At 34.6% G+C, this 18058-nt stretch overlaps 1 pseudogene across 1 annotated transcript; it reads right to left on the bottom strand.

Annotated features, from left to right (window-relative positions):
* Positions 1-632: 632 nt before the first annotated feature.
* Positions 633-3845, bottom strand: LOC111293000 (putative receptor-like protein kinase At5g24010 pseudogene; annotated as a pseudogene). The gene has a single exon (XR_016345634.1). The product of XR_016345634.1 is annotated as a putative receptor-like protein kinase At5g24010 pseudogene (transcript).
* Between the last annotated feature and the right edge of the window lie 14213 nt (positions 3846-18058).

The raw sequence follows: 18058 nt of genomic DNA, 5'->3' as shown, positions 1-18058 counted from the left end.
CCTAATCCCCGGTGTGGAAAAGAACCAAAGTGATTGCGTTCATACTCAATATTCTGATCCTTCCCAGAAAGTGGTGAGAAAAAACTGGCCTTTTTGAAAGATTTGATTAGAGAAGAAGTCACAAGCAATGAGGTCTAACAACCACAGCTGTGATTTTTTTTTTTTTATGGAACTTCAAAAATTAATCATGACACAGCATTGGAAAAGAATGAAATAATTTAATTTCAATAATTTTGTGGAAGATATGTCCAATTTGAGTACAGATTTTATCAGTAACAAATAACATTGGTCTTTTACATATCACTTAGAGCAGTTGAAATTGATGATATTTAAAAAAATAATGAAAATTCATCTTCAAATGACATTTTCTTTTTGTGGAAATCTCCAATAGTGAAGAGAGCTAAAATTTATCCGCAAGTCTCATGACATTTTAACCCTTCTGCTAATCTGAAGCAAAAATTCTTTAGTTCAGTTAACAATTAATCACCCGTCTGCAATATCATGATGCTACTGAAAAAATAAAAATCATGCTATTCAAGCAATCACATTAGAAAGCGAGTTCCATATATCCTGTATCAGAGATATGTTAATTGGACATGGCTTGAAGGTGATTTTTAGTTGCCAGCTTATAGTTTCTTGGCAGGTTAAATCTCACTAATGTTTCTAATGAGAAATGTTAAAGTCATATGATGATTTATTTTGAAGATCCCGTGATTTGCAAAAATTTTTGGGAGAGCACACGGGATGCAAAAGTAATGAGATTCAACAAGTTCCTGTAACTATGGAATTAAAAAAAACTATTAGTAAAATCCAGTGCTTAAATCATGTGCCTCCAGCTATTTAGCAACTTTGGGACTTGTTTCATTTGAGGCTGCACTAATATAAATGTGTTTTAACTCAAAGAAAACATTTCTACCATTTCTGATAGGTGAATGAAGTTTCAATCTAAGGAATCTTCATTGATTGTTCAACAAATTTCCTTGAGATTCAAAACTCAATGCATTCATTGTCTGTTCTGAGATTACTTGAAACTACTTTAAGTATAAAGAGGTCAGAGCTTCTTATTTTACACTGCTCTTTTAGAACAAAAGATGCATTCAACATCAATATAGTGAAAGAGTAGTATTAACTAAAAAGACAAATTACCAGCCGGCTGAGACTATCTGCCACCATCAATCCTCAGCTGGGAAAAAACTCCACTAGCTGTTGTGTCAGAACCATCATCCTTTTCCATAGGCACAGCATCATTCTCAATCAGGAAGTTATTCGAAGGCAAACGCTGAAAAGGACGTGATGACAAGTCCAGAGAAGCATCTATGGCGCTATCCTCGTGTGGCTCTCTGCGCACTGCAGTTTGCTGTAGCTGCAATGTGTATTCCAAGTCCCAGCAGATATCAAGCATTCTAGGCCTATTGGCTCCAGTTGGCTTCAGACATTTCTCAACTATTTCACTGAATTTCCTCAATGAATTAGGATTAATCTGGCCAGCCACCGAAGGATCGATAATCTTTTCAAGTTCACCTTTCTTTAACCAAAGCAGTCCCCACTCAGCTAAATTTATCTCCTCCTTCCTATGTGAGTTAATGATAGCCGGTCTAGCACAAAGCACTTCAAGGAGTACCACACCAAAAGAATAAACATCTGATTTCTCCGTAAACTGAAGGCATCTAAAATACTCGGGATCAAGATAACCGAAACTCCCTTTTACGCCCGTGCTGAACCCATCTGGATCAAGAAGACCTGATTTGGAAAGGCCAAAATCTGCAACTTTTGCCACATATTGTTCATCAAGCAAGATGTTAGTGGATTTAACATCACGGTGAATGATTCCTCCATCTGAACCAGTGTGGAGGTAATGAAGACCCTTTGCTGCACCGATACAAATTTCAAGTCTTTGCCTCCAAGTCAATAAAGATAATGGAGATGATCTCTCTGGATTCCCACCCAAGTCGTAAAGATGATCTCTGAGAGTGCCCTTTTCCATGAACTCATATACCAGTATCATCTCAGACCCTTCATCACAATAACCAATCAGGGAAACAAGATGGCGATGTCGAATCTTGGATAGAACCATGACCTCAGTTTGGAATTCTGGAAGGCCCTGACCATGCTTCGACTCGCTTCGTTTGACTGCCACTTTGAGACCATTTCGTAGAGTTCCTTTATAAACTTTACCAAAGCCTCCTTCCCCGATCAGCAATTTAGCCTCGAAGTTATTGGTTGCCTCCATTATTTCAGTAAAAGGCATCTTTAATTTAAGGTTTAAGTTTGGAACAGGAGGGGGATTGACAGATTTTGAACTTATTCCAACGTGAGGGCTCGCTCCTCCAAAAGGAAGGGTTCCATATGAAGTCATGTGTTCAAAAGGATTTGTTTTTCTGCGTTTCTTACACAACAAGAATACCACAATCAAACTGCAGATAACAAGAAACCCAACGACTGAACCAATTATGATAAACAGTACATGCTTCCTTTTTGGCTCACTTTTCCCGAGTTCCAAACCTGGTTCTGTGATGAACTCCATGATCTCCAGTCCATTCAGGTAAGCAAAGTTTCTCAGGGTTGATTCCTCCCAAGGGACAACACTTATACTAATAAAGTCAGAATCACCCGAGTCAACCACAAAATCATAATAGATTGGAACTGCCGTGTTAGAAATATAACCGTTCTCATAAGGATTGATTTGTTCACTGAATTTACTGAATATAAAGAGACTGAAATTGACTATGTTTGGTGATTCACTAATAATGTCACAGAAATGGACCCGAACAAGATGCCTGGCATTTTTATTGACAGTGAAATGCCAAGTAATGTTAGTAAAATTTGATGCTTGTCCATTATCTAAGGTTACTTCTCTGCAAGTACCATAGACCCGATCTGGGACAAAGTTTTGAGAGGCTAAGTTGTAGTTTTTATCATCTGTAGTTTCATCTTCATCTTCATAGTTTAGCCCAAAGTTCGGCAGACAGGTTTTTGCCGAATTTCCAATAAATATATAGTCATCATCAGATACCCATTCTGATGCAACTACTTTTGTGTCATTAAAGGATTCGCCCCCAACAATAACTCTCCGAACTGTTCTAAGCACCTGAGAGGGCAAACCTAGGTAAGGACCCTTACTTCCTGCCGAAGTCACATGAGTTCGGTTATCTTTAAGATTTGGAACAAGAAAAACTTCTATAGCGTTCACAAAAGCAAAAGATGTTTGATATGCAGGGATGAAGTGAATTCTAAAGTTGGCTGAATTGATAGGCACCAAGTAATCCTTAATCACAGGGAAAGAACTACTATTTCTGAAAATGAGCTTGGATACCAGAGACTTTTTGGAAGCTGAAACATTGAATAAAGCATCGACTAGATTAGCCTCGTTGGACATGAAAGGAAAAAAATGAAGGCGTACCACATATAGGCCTTTGTCAATGATGTGGAGATCATATGAAAATTGGCCTCTAGAAAACCTTGCTGTTTGGTAGAGAACTGAGTCTGATGACTGGCTGATGTTTTTGACAGGTTTGCTATTTCCAACAGAGAAGGAATTAGGATTCTTGTCACCGACAAACTGCCTGCTGCCTAGTACCACAATAGAATCTGACCCACAGTTGATGAAGTATTTATCTGGAAAACTATAAGGTTTTGAGAGAATTAGAACCGGATAGAACTGGAGAAGAAACAATGGCAAGAATAAGAGCAGCTTTTCCATTGAAACTGGTTGGAACTGTCTTCCTCTTTCTCTTTCTTTCTCTAGTGGAAGTTATCAAGTCTTTGAGGACCAAGGACGAGGTTTAATGAATGCCAATAATGACTGACCTAATGTTCAAATTTGTGTGGATGCATTTTGCTTAAAAGAAAAAGAATTCATCTCCACTAATATTGCCAAGCAGAATAGTTTCCAAAGGAAATATCTATTTCTTGACGTGTCAATTCTGATCACGGCACTTACCCCCATTTGTTTTCCCCCTTTGTCCGTGAACCAACATTTCTGACTTTTTTTAGTTCTGCAACAGTTAGTTGGCTGACAATGAATTTCTTTATTAATCACGGGCTAGACGGTTTCTTGTCTCTTTTAGCTAATGACTTTCTATTTCTTGCCGTGTCTTTAATTAATCCACTGCATCGATTCAGCATAATTTCACATATAGTGCTCCAAATTCTGCCCTTAAGATTAGTCTGTTAAGTGCAAAGAATCATCCAGTTTAAGTCCAAGCAGGGCAATCTATGTCATAATCTGGGCTAACCCAGAGGACCCAAAAAGCAGGAGCCCCCAACTTATAATCCTTTCAGAAAGTAGAATGTTGAAACCCATTGAACGTTGGAAATGAAAATCCTCGAACCCACCAGAAAGCACAACAACCACAAGTTATGCGGTCCAAATGGCACCAAGTTTAATTTCTTGCTATACATTCTAAGTTTCTTCTTTCCCCCACTATGTCTGCCATCAAATGCAATGTCTTCAATCTCAATCTCCTATATGCGTTTCCTAATAGTAACAAGTTTCTAATGAAAAACAGCCGCAAATGGTTGGCTTTCTGTTTGGTTCTTTATCTTTCATTGATTCTATTTTGCTTTATGTCATAACGTCTAGATCCGGAGATTTATTACTAGATATTGATTAGAAAGAATCATTATCAATTTTTTTTATCTAGATGCAATTGACCACCTAAAGAATCTATCCTTTTAAGGAACACCTAAACTTAAGGGTCCCTAAAAGAATAGGTTCAAGTCTACTAACTAGAATAGAGTTCGGGAGTTCGATTACGGGTGAGAAAGGTTATAACACCTTCACAATGCCAATCGAAAAATGATACCAGCTTAATTTTGTGTTATCCAATAAGCCTTAAAAATTTACCAAGTAATTAATTATTAAAAATTATTCTCAATTGACTCTAATACTTTTAGCAGAAAATTGAAAAAATTCCTTCATCTCAAAAGTATACAAGAAAACTACTGTTTTACTTACAGAGGCTTCATCGTCGGATTATTTAACATTTAAACAAAAATTTAAGAAAGTAAAAAGGAAAAAAAATGATTGCTTTTGTGTAAGAAAAATTGATACTTTCAACTTTTCTTCAAAAATATTTTTTAGAAAGTTTATTTTCAAAGAAAATTGATACTTTCAATTTTTTCTCAAAAATATATTTTTTTAAAAGACTTATTATCAAAGAAAATTGATACTTTCAACTTTTCCTTAAAAATATATATTTTTGAATTTTATTTAAAGAAAATAAAATAAAAAAAATAAAAAATAAAAAGTATTAAACAATTCTAATCTAATCAATAAATAATAATAATAATAATAAATAAATAATAAAAAAAACCTGAGAACGGCTCGGCTTAATGGCTCGACTTAGCGCAGCTTGAGGAAGAAAAGACGGCTCGAAGACGAGACTCGGCTCGACTCGGCTTCGGAAACGACTCATACTCAGGTTGAACGCGAGTTGACGCTCGGGTCGGGTCGTCCGATTTCAAAACATGCGGATCCTCTGGGCACAGTAACGCCAAAATGATGTCGTTTTCAACGGGTATAAAAGGCTATTCCTTCTATTTTTTTAGCAGACCGATCCTTCCCTCTCTCTCTTCCCTTCCTTTCTTCTCCCTTCTCTCTAAACCACGAAAAACTTCGGTTGAATCTCGTCGAATTCTGGAAATTTTCATCAGAATCTGGGTTTTTCACTGGAAGTTCATCGAAAAACTAATCGATTTCTGGAAATAGTCACCGAAAATTGGAAAGCTGGTCAAAAAATTCAAACTTGACGGGAAAAGTCATCGAAAAATTCAAACCTCGTCGAAAAATTCAATCGAAATCTGAAAATTTTCTAAAAATTTCCAGAAAAAATTGCCAAAAATCCAAAAAAATTCCCACCAATTCCTAGAGCTATTCTAATGCACCAAAACCGTTTTTTTAGCTTCTGTTTTCTCTGTTCATTTTCTCTTAGCCAGTGTCTGTCTTTTTCTCTGTTTTTTTTTATCCGTGGATCTATTTATAGGAATTGATCAATCTCAACTCCTCCTTGGATTGGGATTCGATCATTGAATCCAATATGGACTCTGATTGAATCTCAAATTCACGATAGGATTCCCCAAATTCATTCCAATCTCAGACTCAAAAGAAAATAAAATAAAATAAAATATTAATAGATAATTAAAAAGAAAATAATCATATAAATGAAAATATTAACAGATAAATAAAAATAAATAATAGATAAATTATAATATATAAGTAGATAAATAATAATAAATACATATATATAATAATATATAAATAGCTAAGTAATAATAAATATATATTAACATAAAAAAATAAATAAATAAATAAACAATAAATACATAAGATACAAAGGAAAAAATATAAAATATAAAATAAAAACAAAAATAATAAAATATATAATACAAAATAAAAAATAAAATAGGCCTACCCATTTGGACCAGGCCCAATTGATTCGGGCCTGGACCAAATTGGGTGTCTACAGCTGTCCTTCTTTGCATATTTTCTGTGAAACAAAAATTACACAAAGACGTAGACACCCATTCAAGACTCAACTCGATCTCTTTTTTCATTTTTTTGTGTTAAAGATTTAATCAAAACTCCTCTAAGCAGAGGCTCAACGACTTTGAAAAACATAAACAATGCTCATTTGATCAGAGGCTCAACGACTTTGAAAATAAATAAAGCTCCTCTAATCAGAGGTTCAACGACTTTGAAAATAACTAAAGCTCCTCTAATCAGAGGCTCAACGACTTTGAAAATAATTAAAGCTCTTCTAATCAGAGGCTCAACGACTTTTGAAAAGATAAACAAAGCTTCTTTAATCAGAGGCTCAACAACTTTTGAAAAACATAAACAAAGCTCCTCTAATCATAGGCTCAACGACTTTTTAAAAATAAACGGCTCCTCTAAATAGAGGCATCACAACTTTGAAGAATAGATTGCTCATTTAATTAGAGGCTCTACGACTTTGAAAATAAATAAAGCTCCTTGACAATCATGTCCAAAAGAGTTAAAAATCGTGTTTGAAGGAATTTCAGGAGATTATGCCCAAAGGTCTTACAAATCAATCCTGATACCGAGAGACATCCTATTTTAAGGATTAGAAACTTACCTGACAAGCTTTTTCTCAAATTTGAAAATGTCTTCACATCTGTCTTCTCTATGTGGGATGTTGGAATACCCTTGCTTCCTGAATTTATGCACTATATTTTCTTGAATGTAGTATATGCTATGCAATGCATGTGAAATTCAATGCATGCTATGCGAATTTTGGATACTTGATTCTTATTCAATTATGGTACTTAAATTTTTTAAGCTCTTTTCTTGGGCCTCGAACCCTTGATTTTTCAAAGACCCAATTACGCTGCTCTTCTAAGATCGAGCCAGTGTAGCTCTCAATCATCTTTTCCACTCACATTCTTTCTGTAAGAAATCTTTTTCCAAATTCAATGTCCTTATTAGAAACTGAACATCTCGATTCTACCTTTATCACTCTTAACTTTTTCAATGTAATGTAAAAATCTTTCATGCCATTATTCATTCATCAATCATTATTTCAAACTCAAAAAGTAAGAATGCATTTGCACATTTCTTCCATTATAGGGTATTAAGAAGAAAAGAATAAGAATGGTTAAGAAATAGTCACCAGAAGAGGGACACAAAGAGTGAAATAAAATATCTTTTATTAGCAAAATATTGGCAAACTTTGGCCAAGAAAGAATTACAAGGATAAGAATGGGAGACAAAGCCCAAAAATAAACAATCGGACAATCATGATAACACATCTCAAGATTTTTTCTAAAAATCCAACCATCTGATGCATTTAACAACTCAGAGCTCCTCTAAATTTGCTAACCTCTATGCCAATAGATTTTCAAATTTGACGTTGTATTCTCTTTATCTAAGCTACCTTTTTAGGTTTTCAACTTAGATAAACCCCCTATGACTCAAACTGCCCTTTTAGGATTTTCACCTTGAGTCTTCCTTTTTCATTCACTTTTTTTTTTAATTTTTTTTCATTTTCATTTTTTTTTCATTTTAAGCATAGTATTTCTTCACAACATCAGAATTTATAAGATGAGGTAAATCATTTCCATCCATCTTAGCTAGTATCAGTGCTTCACTTGAAAAAACCCGTCTCACCATATACAACTTTTCCCAATTCGGAGTCTATTTTTCTCACTATTGTGCTAGATTGGAAGGATTCTCTTCAAGATCAATTCTCATTCTCAAAAGCAACGAGGTCAAATATTTTTATCATGAGCCCTCATCATTTTTTTTTTATATAGCTGACCATGATACAGTGCAATCAATCTTTTTTTTCTATGAAATTTAACTATTCATAACGCTCTCGAATCCATTCAGCTTCTTTCAACTTAACTTTTTTTAGAACCCTCAAGGATGGGATTTTTACTTTCACCGATAGTATAGTTTTCATCCTATAAACCAAAAAAAATGAGGTTGCCCAGTAGAGGTACGCACTGATATTCGATATACGTGCAGTGCAAATGGTAACTTCTCATGTCAATTTTTATAAGTCTCAGTCATCTTTTTAAGAATTCTTTTTATGTTTTTGTTAGCTGCCTCAACTGCTCCATTCATTTTCAGATGGTATGGTGTCGAGTTATGATACTTGATCTTGTATTGAGTATATATTTCTTGCATCATCTTACTATTTAGATTCTTGACATTGTCTAAAATAATTTTTTTTGAATGTTCATATCTACAGATGATCTCTTTCTTTATGAACTTACAAATCATATATCGTGTTACACTTGCATATGATGCTACCTTCACCTATTTTGTGAAATAATTTATCATCACAAAAATAAATCTATGCCCATTAAAAGCCTTTGGGGTTATAGGACCAATGGCATCCATGGCCCACATTGAGAATGGTCAAGGTGGTGTCATAACATGTAAAACAGATGACGGAGCATGGATCTTATCAGCATATATTTGGCATTTATGACACTTACGAGCATAGTCAATGTAATCACTCTTCATTATCAACGAGTAATACTCTGCTCTCATGATCTGTCTCACTATCATATGTCCACTGGTATGTGCCCCACAAATTCCATCATGCACTTTTTCAATGATTTTTTTCGCTTCAGCCTTACTTATGCACCTTAGTAATACTTGATCCTGATTTTTTTTGTACAGAACATCTTCATCCAAGAAAAAGCTCATAGTCAATCTTCGGATGACCCTTTTATCATTTTTTGTTGCTTGAACTGGATATTGCTAATCTTTAATATATTGTAAGATATCATAATACAAGGGCTTCCCATCTTCTTCCTCTTTTACATTGGAACAATGAGCTGACATATCCTTAACATCTAGCCTGATGGGCTGAATGTCAGTATTGTCATTAATTTGAATCATTACAGCCATAGTAGCTAATACATCAACAATCAGATTCTCTTTTCGAGGTAAATGATCAAACTGGATATCTTCAAATTATTTTATCAACTCTAAAATATACTTATAATATGAAACGAGTTTTGAATCTCTCATCTTCCATTCTCTTTTCAACTGATATATAACTAGAGCTGAGTTTTCAAACACTTTTAATGATTTCACTCTTCTATCTATAGTAGCTTGTAAGCCCATGACACATGTCTCATATTTAATGATGTTATTTATGTAATTAAAATTTAACCTCGCTATTACAGGGTAGTATTGCTCTTCTGGAGAGATCAGAATTACCCCAATTCTATGTCTCAAGGCATTGGCAGCTTCATCAAAATACATTTTCCAATATTTTTCTCCATACTCTCTTTTCTTCAGTTGGGAAATAGTCATTAGATCTTCATTGAGGAATTCCAACCTCATTGGTTCATATTCTTCAGTAGCACGATCTGTAAGAAACTCCGTTATAGCACCCTCTTTTATTACCTTTTGGCTTACATATATAATATCATATTTCTAGAATATTACTTACCATCTAGTAATTTTTTCAAACAAAGAAGGCTTCTCGAAGATATATTTAATTGGATCCAATTTTGCTATGAGCCATGTGGTATATGATAAAGCATATACTGTCTGAGTCTTTTGGCAGTCCACGCTAATGCACAACATATTTTCTACAATGAGAAATACTTGGATTCATACTCTGTGAACTTTTTACTCAGATAATAAATAGCTTTCTTCTTTCGACTAGACTCATCTTGATGCCCCAATACACATCCCATTGAATTTTTACATACTATTAAGTATAGAATTAAAGATTTTCTTGAAACAGGTGGCACAAACACTGAAGGGTTTGACAAGTATTGCTTAATTTTATCAAAAGTCACTTGGCATTCCTTATTCTATTTTTCAGGATTATTCTTACGAAAAAGCTTAAATATGGGATCACATTTGTAGGTAAGCTGAGAGATAAACCGAAAAATGTAATTCAATCTTCCCAAAAAAACTTTAAACTTCATTTGGTGTACTCGGAGGTGACAAATTTTGAATGGATCGTATCTTGTCTGGATTGACTTCAATTTCTCTTTCACTGACCATAAAGCCTAGTAACTTCATTGACTTTACCCCAAAGGTGTACTTGACTGGGTTTAACTTGAGTTGGAACCTTCTCAATCTCTCAAATAACTTTTTGAGGCTGGTGACACGATCTTTATTCTCGTAAGATTTTACAATCATATCGTCTACATACACTTCAATCTCTTTGTACATCATATCATGAAAAAGTGTTACCATGGCCCTTTGATATATTGTCCTAGCATTTTTTAACCCAAAAAATATGACTTTGTAGTAAAAAGTTTCTCACATAGTCACAAAAATGGTCTTTTCCATATCATCTACAACCATTTTTATCTTATTATACCTTGAGAAACCATCTATAAAGGAGAAAATTGAATGCCTAGCCGTGTTATCTACCAGTGTGTCGATATGAGGTAAAAAAAAATTATCCTTTGGACTAGCCTTATTCAAATCACGATAGTCTACACATATTCATACATTTTCATCTTTCTTAAAAACAGGAACTAAATTGGCTACCCACTCTGGATACTTGGCCACTTGTAGAAAACCTACATCAAACTGTTTCTTCACCTTTTATTTGATCTTTAGTAGCATTTCAAGCTTCATTCGTCTCAGTTTCTATTGAATCGATTTACATTCTGACTTTAGGGGTAATATATGCTCTACTATCTCCGTGCTCAGTCCTGGTATATCTTGGTAAGACCAAGTGAACACATCTATGAATTCTCGAAGTAAGTCTGCCAAACGTTGTCTATCTCTTGATGAAAGTGAAGTGTCAATTCTGACATCTTTCTTATTCTCTTCATCTCTTAGATTCACTAAGTCAACTATCTCCTAATGAGGCTCAATTGGCTTATTTTCTTATTCAATCAATCTCATTAGGTCCGGAGGCATAACATATTTCTCAGAATTCTCTTCATTGTTAAGTTCATCAGTGTTAATTGAATTCTCAAAACTAACCTCTTGATTGTTATCATGATTATCTTCATGTTCATTTAAGGACCTGAAATTGAATGAAATAGGATATGTTGGCAAGATGTGTTTGGAAAGATGGAAATAATGAAGACAAAAAAAAAGAATAAATCTATCTAATTTTTATTAAAAAAAATAATAAAAGATAAATGGCCCAAATAAGAAAGATCACCTCAATACCTTAGGCAATAGCTATTAAGATGTTACAATTATATTATATTAGTTTCAAAAGTCATAAGCATTTCAATGGCATTCAAATTGCTTAACTTATAATCTGACGGACAAAGATGAACCCACCCCTCTTGATTAATCTCCACTTCATCTTCAATAGCATCAATGGTTAACTAGATAAAAACTCTTTTCACGCTTTTTTTTGTATCTGGGTATATGAATCTTTCAGGTCTGAAAGTCTCATACAGGTGTGGGATAACCATTAATCTTGTTATTTTTTCTATTGGCCTTCTCTTGATCTCCCATTCTATGACCTCATAGCCTAGGCCTAACCTTTCACTATTGTCTATCACTATCGAGGATTCTTTTATTCCCTGTAAGTTCTTGCCCAGCCCTAATCTTAGATATCAGCTCTTATTGATGACTTGGCTCATCACTATCTTTAAAAAAACTGACTTCTAAGTCTTTCACCTACAGAATTAACTAATTCAAAAGATCGATAGGAGCATTCTAATGCTTTTTCGGTAGCCTTTACATATGAAGTGTTCAACGGTTGGGTCACTAGCATGTCTTCTTCCTCAACTACCACTACTAATTGACCTTCTACATTAAACTTGATCTTTTATGCAAGGTAAAAGGCACAGCTCCTATCATGTGAATCCATGGCCTTTCTAATAGATAGCTGTAGGATAAGGAGATATCCATCACTTGAAACTTCACATTAAAAGTGCATGGCCCAATTTGCAAAGGCATCTCGATATCCTTTAAGACTTCTCTTTTAGTCCTATCAAAAGCTATCACAATCATCTAACTATCTTTCATATGAGAGTAGTCAATGGGTAGCCTCACCAAAGTTGACATAGGCATGACATTGATAGCAGAGCCATTATCAATAAAGATATTAGCTATGATATGGCTCTTGCACTTGATCGTGATATGTAAAGCCTTGGCATTTTTCTTTTCCTTCAAGGAAATCTCATCATCACTGAATGAAATATGATTCGACATGACTAGATTTCCAGCCAAGTGATTCACATATTCAACAGATACATTATGTGCCACATATACCTGATTCAACACTTTTAGCAAGACATTTTGACGTGACTCTGAATTTAATATTAGTGATAATAATAAGACCCATGCTGGCATTTTATTTAACTGTTCAACAATCGAATACTCACTATGTTTTACCAGCTTCAGGAATTCACAAGCCTCTTTTTCTGATACTAACTTCGGGCGATCTTTCTCAGGTTTTACTTCGGGGTTATTTCATCTTTCTCTTTCCTTGGCTTTCTCTATTCTAGCTTTCTTCAACATTTTTGAAGTGTAGCACTTTTCACTTTGGGTAATACCTATTACACCAATTATATTGAAAGCGTCAGCTTTAAAGATATCCCCTTTCTTACTTCTGAACTACTATATCACAGCCATATCTCTAGGGTATAACTTTATCATCCTTATATAGAAAAAGAGTCAAAACTTTAAAAGTTACCGACCTGGGAATAAGTTTATTTATGATTGACTTTGGCTTGTTCCCACAATGAATTGTTACTGACGTTGAAAATAGCTTTACAGGTTTATCAGTCATGGACACTTCAATACTTTTTAAGTCTTTTTTTTCATAGATCTTCATCTGGTGTGAATCCAAGAGCTTTTGCACCTCTTAGTGAAACTGCTTATAAGTTTCGATAGAGTAACCCATTACCCCACTATGGTATTTACAACTAGTGCCAGTTATATATATTCCATGATAGTTGTGTGGACTCACTGGTTGTATCATGTCAGATTTCCATAAAATATCAAACAGCTGACTAAGAGATGTCTTGATATCTGCCATTTTTTTCTTCAAATGGTGCTTCTGTTCTTCATTTAAAGTATTCACATTATGATTAGACAAGGGATTATTGCTAACATTTGGTGCAGTTATCCTTCTTATATCAAAGCTAATCATTATATCCTTGATCAATCATTGCACTTTATGTTTCAGAGCGGTGTAATTTTTGATGAAGTGGCCAGCAATCCCATAGTAATAGTCACAATGGGCTGTGGGATCATACCACTTAGGGTAAAGTGGCTTGAGAGGCTTTAATTTGTTAGGAGCAATCAAATGACTATTGTAAAGCTCCCGATATAATTCTTTATAAGTCATTGGAATTGGGTCAAATATAAATTTTTCACGAGTAGTTCGTTGCTCTCGCGAACCACCCATTGGGTTAGCTGGATGAGTTTAGAGTCTTAAGGTAGGCTGAGTGTTAGGACTATATGTGATATTTTGAGGCCTAAAAAGAGGTTGATATGTTTGAAGATAAGGTGACTGTACAAATGGTTGGTATGGGTAAGGGAAAATTTTATTTACAGTAGGGTAATATGAAAGATATCCTTGTGGTGAGTAGGGTTGATAACCCTTAAATTGATGTCTATCAAAGCTCACAGCCTGAGCTTCAGTCTCTTTCTTCTTTGGGACTCTTTTGTTGGATGCTTCACCACCTCCTTCTAACTTGCCATTCTTGATGGCACTTTCGATAATTTCTCTCGAAATTATCATATCAACAAAATTTTTAGTTACATTCCCTATTATCTTTTCATAATAGAAAGGTTTCAAAGTGCTAACAAACAGCACTGTAGTCTCTTTTTCAGTCAGAAGAGATTGTACTTAAGAAGCTACATCCCTCCATCTCTAAGAGTATTCTTTAAAAGACTCATTTACCTTTTTCTTCAAGTTTTGTAAAGACAAACGATCAGGGGTCAAATCGATAATATATCGATATTGATCGATGAAGTCATGAGCCATATCGCTCCAAGAGTGAATGCGGGTTCTGTCTAGCTGGACATATAACCTGATAGCAGAGCCTGTAAGGCTATCTTGAAAATTATGCATTAAAAGTTTCATTATGGGCATGAGCTACCATCTTCTGATAATACATGTTGAAATAAGTTTTGGGGCACTTCGTACCATCATATTTTTTAAATTTTGGTACTTTGAATTTTGGTAGAATGACTACATTCGAGACTAAGCACAGCCCAACAGCATCAATAGAGCCATAAAATTTAATCCCCTTTATTACCCGTAACCTTTGTTCAAGTATGCTAATCTTTAGATCTTCTTGAAACTCCATTGCTTTTACCTTTTTTTCTCATTCTCTTTCAAATCATCTACATCAAGAATCGATTCTACTGCCCTTTCAGTAAAGATAAGATTTACATACCTATAGTAATGCCCTGGATTTGAGGCTGATGGCATTCTAGGATATGTAGGATATGCGAAGTGTTGTGGTGAAACTTTTTATGTAGACTGGGCTTGAGGTGAACCAAAACTTGAAGGATACAAAGGGTCAGCCACTTCTTGTAATGAGGAAACTTGTTGGCTTATATTTTTTTCAACTTATTTTCCCTTATTCAGCTTATTGAGAGCATCTAAAATCTTTCTCAACTCATTTTCAATATTTTTTTATGCTTTTTCTCACTTTTCAAATCTATGAGAGTTTTTTTACTCTATTTATCTGGCTCTGGATCATATATTGTATCAATGGATAGGGTTCTCGTTAGATGGAGCTATCCTTAAATCTTGAGTACCATATCTTAGAATTAGTAAATTTGTATGACTATCTCATGATTACTTTGTTAAGTGTAATGAGTGAGAATATAATGAATGAGAATGCATATATGCAAAGAACATTTACCTTAAAGACGGTATTTAACTAAAATTTTCATTTATTCTAAAAAATTTTTATTGACATTGAGTTTAACATCTTAAAATTATAACCATAAAATTGTTTGATCTATTCATACTGGGTCTTGGCTTCTTTGATGAAGTTCAACAGACGTTGTCCATGTTCTTTTACTGGGGTCAGTACTTGTTTCAATGCCTCTCCTCTTCCACCATCTCTCTTACCTTGCATACCCCTTTACAAATTTAGGTCGTTAGGTGCTCAATATATTTTTGTCTTCCTAAGTTCTCTCTTTTACCACACCAGACTTGGTATGATAACTCTCTATGCTCTCTAATCAATGCAGCAATGTGGTCTTCTTATTCATTCAACTTTTATCTTAGCCTGCTCAGATAACTGTTTAGCATGTTATTCTCTGTCTGTACTTGAGTACTTTCTTTTTCTAATTCAGCATATTCTTGCTTCAATCTTGTATTCTCTTCAGTCAGCTCAACAATGAATATCTCTTTGGCCATTTCTCTCACACATAACCTTTTATGTTTTTGGTGTAGCTCTGCCAAGTCTTCAACAGTTGTATCACGTTCTCTAGTAATCTTGTGAACTCTGGCTTCATGACTTTCAGCTTTATCTTTCCACTGGTCTTTTTTTTTCTAAAACTTCTGGATTCTTACTTTAACTTACCCTTTTTAAATTCAAATTCTTTTGTTGCAAGCTCTAATTCTGATGGTGTCTCTTCAAATTTTTCTTTTATTGGCGGTTGAAAGCTTTCATAAGTGAATACCATTTCTTATCTTCATTTTGCTCTCCAAACCAAATACCCTAGAGTGACTTTATCAGTAAATGGTCCAGGACTCACTCTTCGAGGATTTTTCTATGCTTTAATCATCTTATTCATCCGTAAAATGCTTTTGGCTCATTGTAAGAGAAATCTAACTGATAAAGCTCATGCGTCATAGGAATGAACTGTTCTGCCCCAAACTATCTTCTCACTAAGAGTGGTGCATAATTTGTCGTTCCTCATAAACCTAAAAGTGAGACCACTGTGTTATCCCTACACTGATACAACATAGGTTCACGATTCATCCATGGGGCCAATCATCTTACATTGACACTAGTCAACTTTTATAGAAAAGTTATCTATTCTTTTTTAGACTTTCATTCAGACCATCCATTTTCATAAAATTCCTTGATCGGAGCTCGATTGCGGACATAAAGCTTCGAGAAAGTACCTTTTCCTCATTCGAAATGGCTTTTCATCCATAAGTATAATAACTGTATGCAACCTATAAAGCGCCCTCCATTTCGACGACAATAACTCAAAGATCTGATAGTCTTTACTAATATTATCATTGAAAGATTACAGCCATTGATCACACTCTCGAAGAAGTCAACCACCGCTATCTCAATATAACCCAAAACCTTTGGAAAGATCACCATTCCGTATATGGCTAAGGCAAATATATCTAACCTTCGTTCTTCGTTGGCATGTTGCACTAGAAACTCATGAAAGAACTTTCAAGGTAAGCAAACCTGCTCTTATTTCTTCTTTGTATGAGAATCCATAACTTTTTTGTCTATCCCCATGAGTTGAGCCAAACCCTTACAAAATCTTGACTTGTGTTTTTTTATATATATCTTATCAGGAGCCTTGAGGTGCAAACCCAATAAAATCAAATATTTTTTTATGGTTGAAGTCATATCAACTTCATTAAAGATGAAACACTTGTATGTAGGATCTCAGAATTATGTTGCAGCTCTGATTAGTTGATCGTCGATAACTACTGCTAGAAAGTGTGCTATATGACCATGTCTCTAGCAAAACTGCTTTTATCTTGACGGATTCATTTTCTTCCATATGTCAACTAAATCCTCTAGATTATTTTGTTTGAGGAGGATAGATGTTTCTTGAAACAAGGTAGAATCATATCTGATTGGTAAACAATCTCTCATTTTCAGTTGAATCTTTTTTTACTGAATTCTTACTTCGTTGGGTGTCTCACAAGGTGCTAATACGGATGAAGAATAAACTAGTCATTCTGTGGAATCCATGAAAAATTTTTGTTGAATATCATCTTTCAAGCAAATGTTCTTTATATAACTTTATGATATGAGCATGAACCAATGCAAAAGAATGAGAGAAAAGGTTAGTATGCCTAGAAAAAATGAATAAATAAACAACTAAATAAATTTAAACATCACACAGAATAAGAGGAACGAATCTTATGCTTATGGTCAATTTTAAAAGGGAAGAGTGATGGTTCTATCTATAGGTTAGGCACTCTTAAGGTTTACTATATGTGGTTTAAGGTTAAAGTCTAAAGGTTCACAAATTGCTCCTTACATCCTTGTCCATCACAGACTAGTAAGGCACATTAATCCTCACCCATTACAGGTTACAAGCGAAAAAAGTTTAATTTGAGTGGGAGTATTTTGCTAGCCACTGCGGAGACATTAAACCTCACAAAAGCAATAGGTACTTTACTCCCTCTTAGAGAGACAGAGCTAGGGTATAGAGATCATGTTATGCACATGCATATGAATGACATGATTAATAAAGTAAATAAACATGAATGAATAATAACATATATATACAAAAACGTTCAATTTTATTAGGCTTTTGGATAACACAAATTTATTTGCTGGCCTGACTCTCAGATGTCCCTAGCGGAGTCATCAAGCTGTCATAACATCTAGATCCGAGGATCTATCGTTAGATATTGACTTGAAAGGGTCGCCACCAATCTTTTTTATCTAGGTGCGATTGGCCACC

This window comes from Durio zibethinus, chromosome 10 (assembly GCF_047325235.1).
Source record: "Durio zibethinus cultivar Kanyao isolate XHJ-2024 chromosome 10, ASM4732523v1, whole genome shotgun sequence".
Lineage (NCBI taxonomy): Eukaryota > Viridiplantae > Streptophyta > Magnoliopsida > Malvales > Malvaceae > Durio > Durio zibethinus.
The sequence above is the reverse complement of the archived record's forward strand: the minus strand, read 5'-3'. Positions and strand labels throughout refer to the sequence as shown.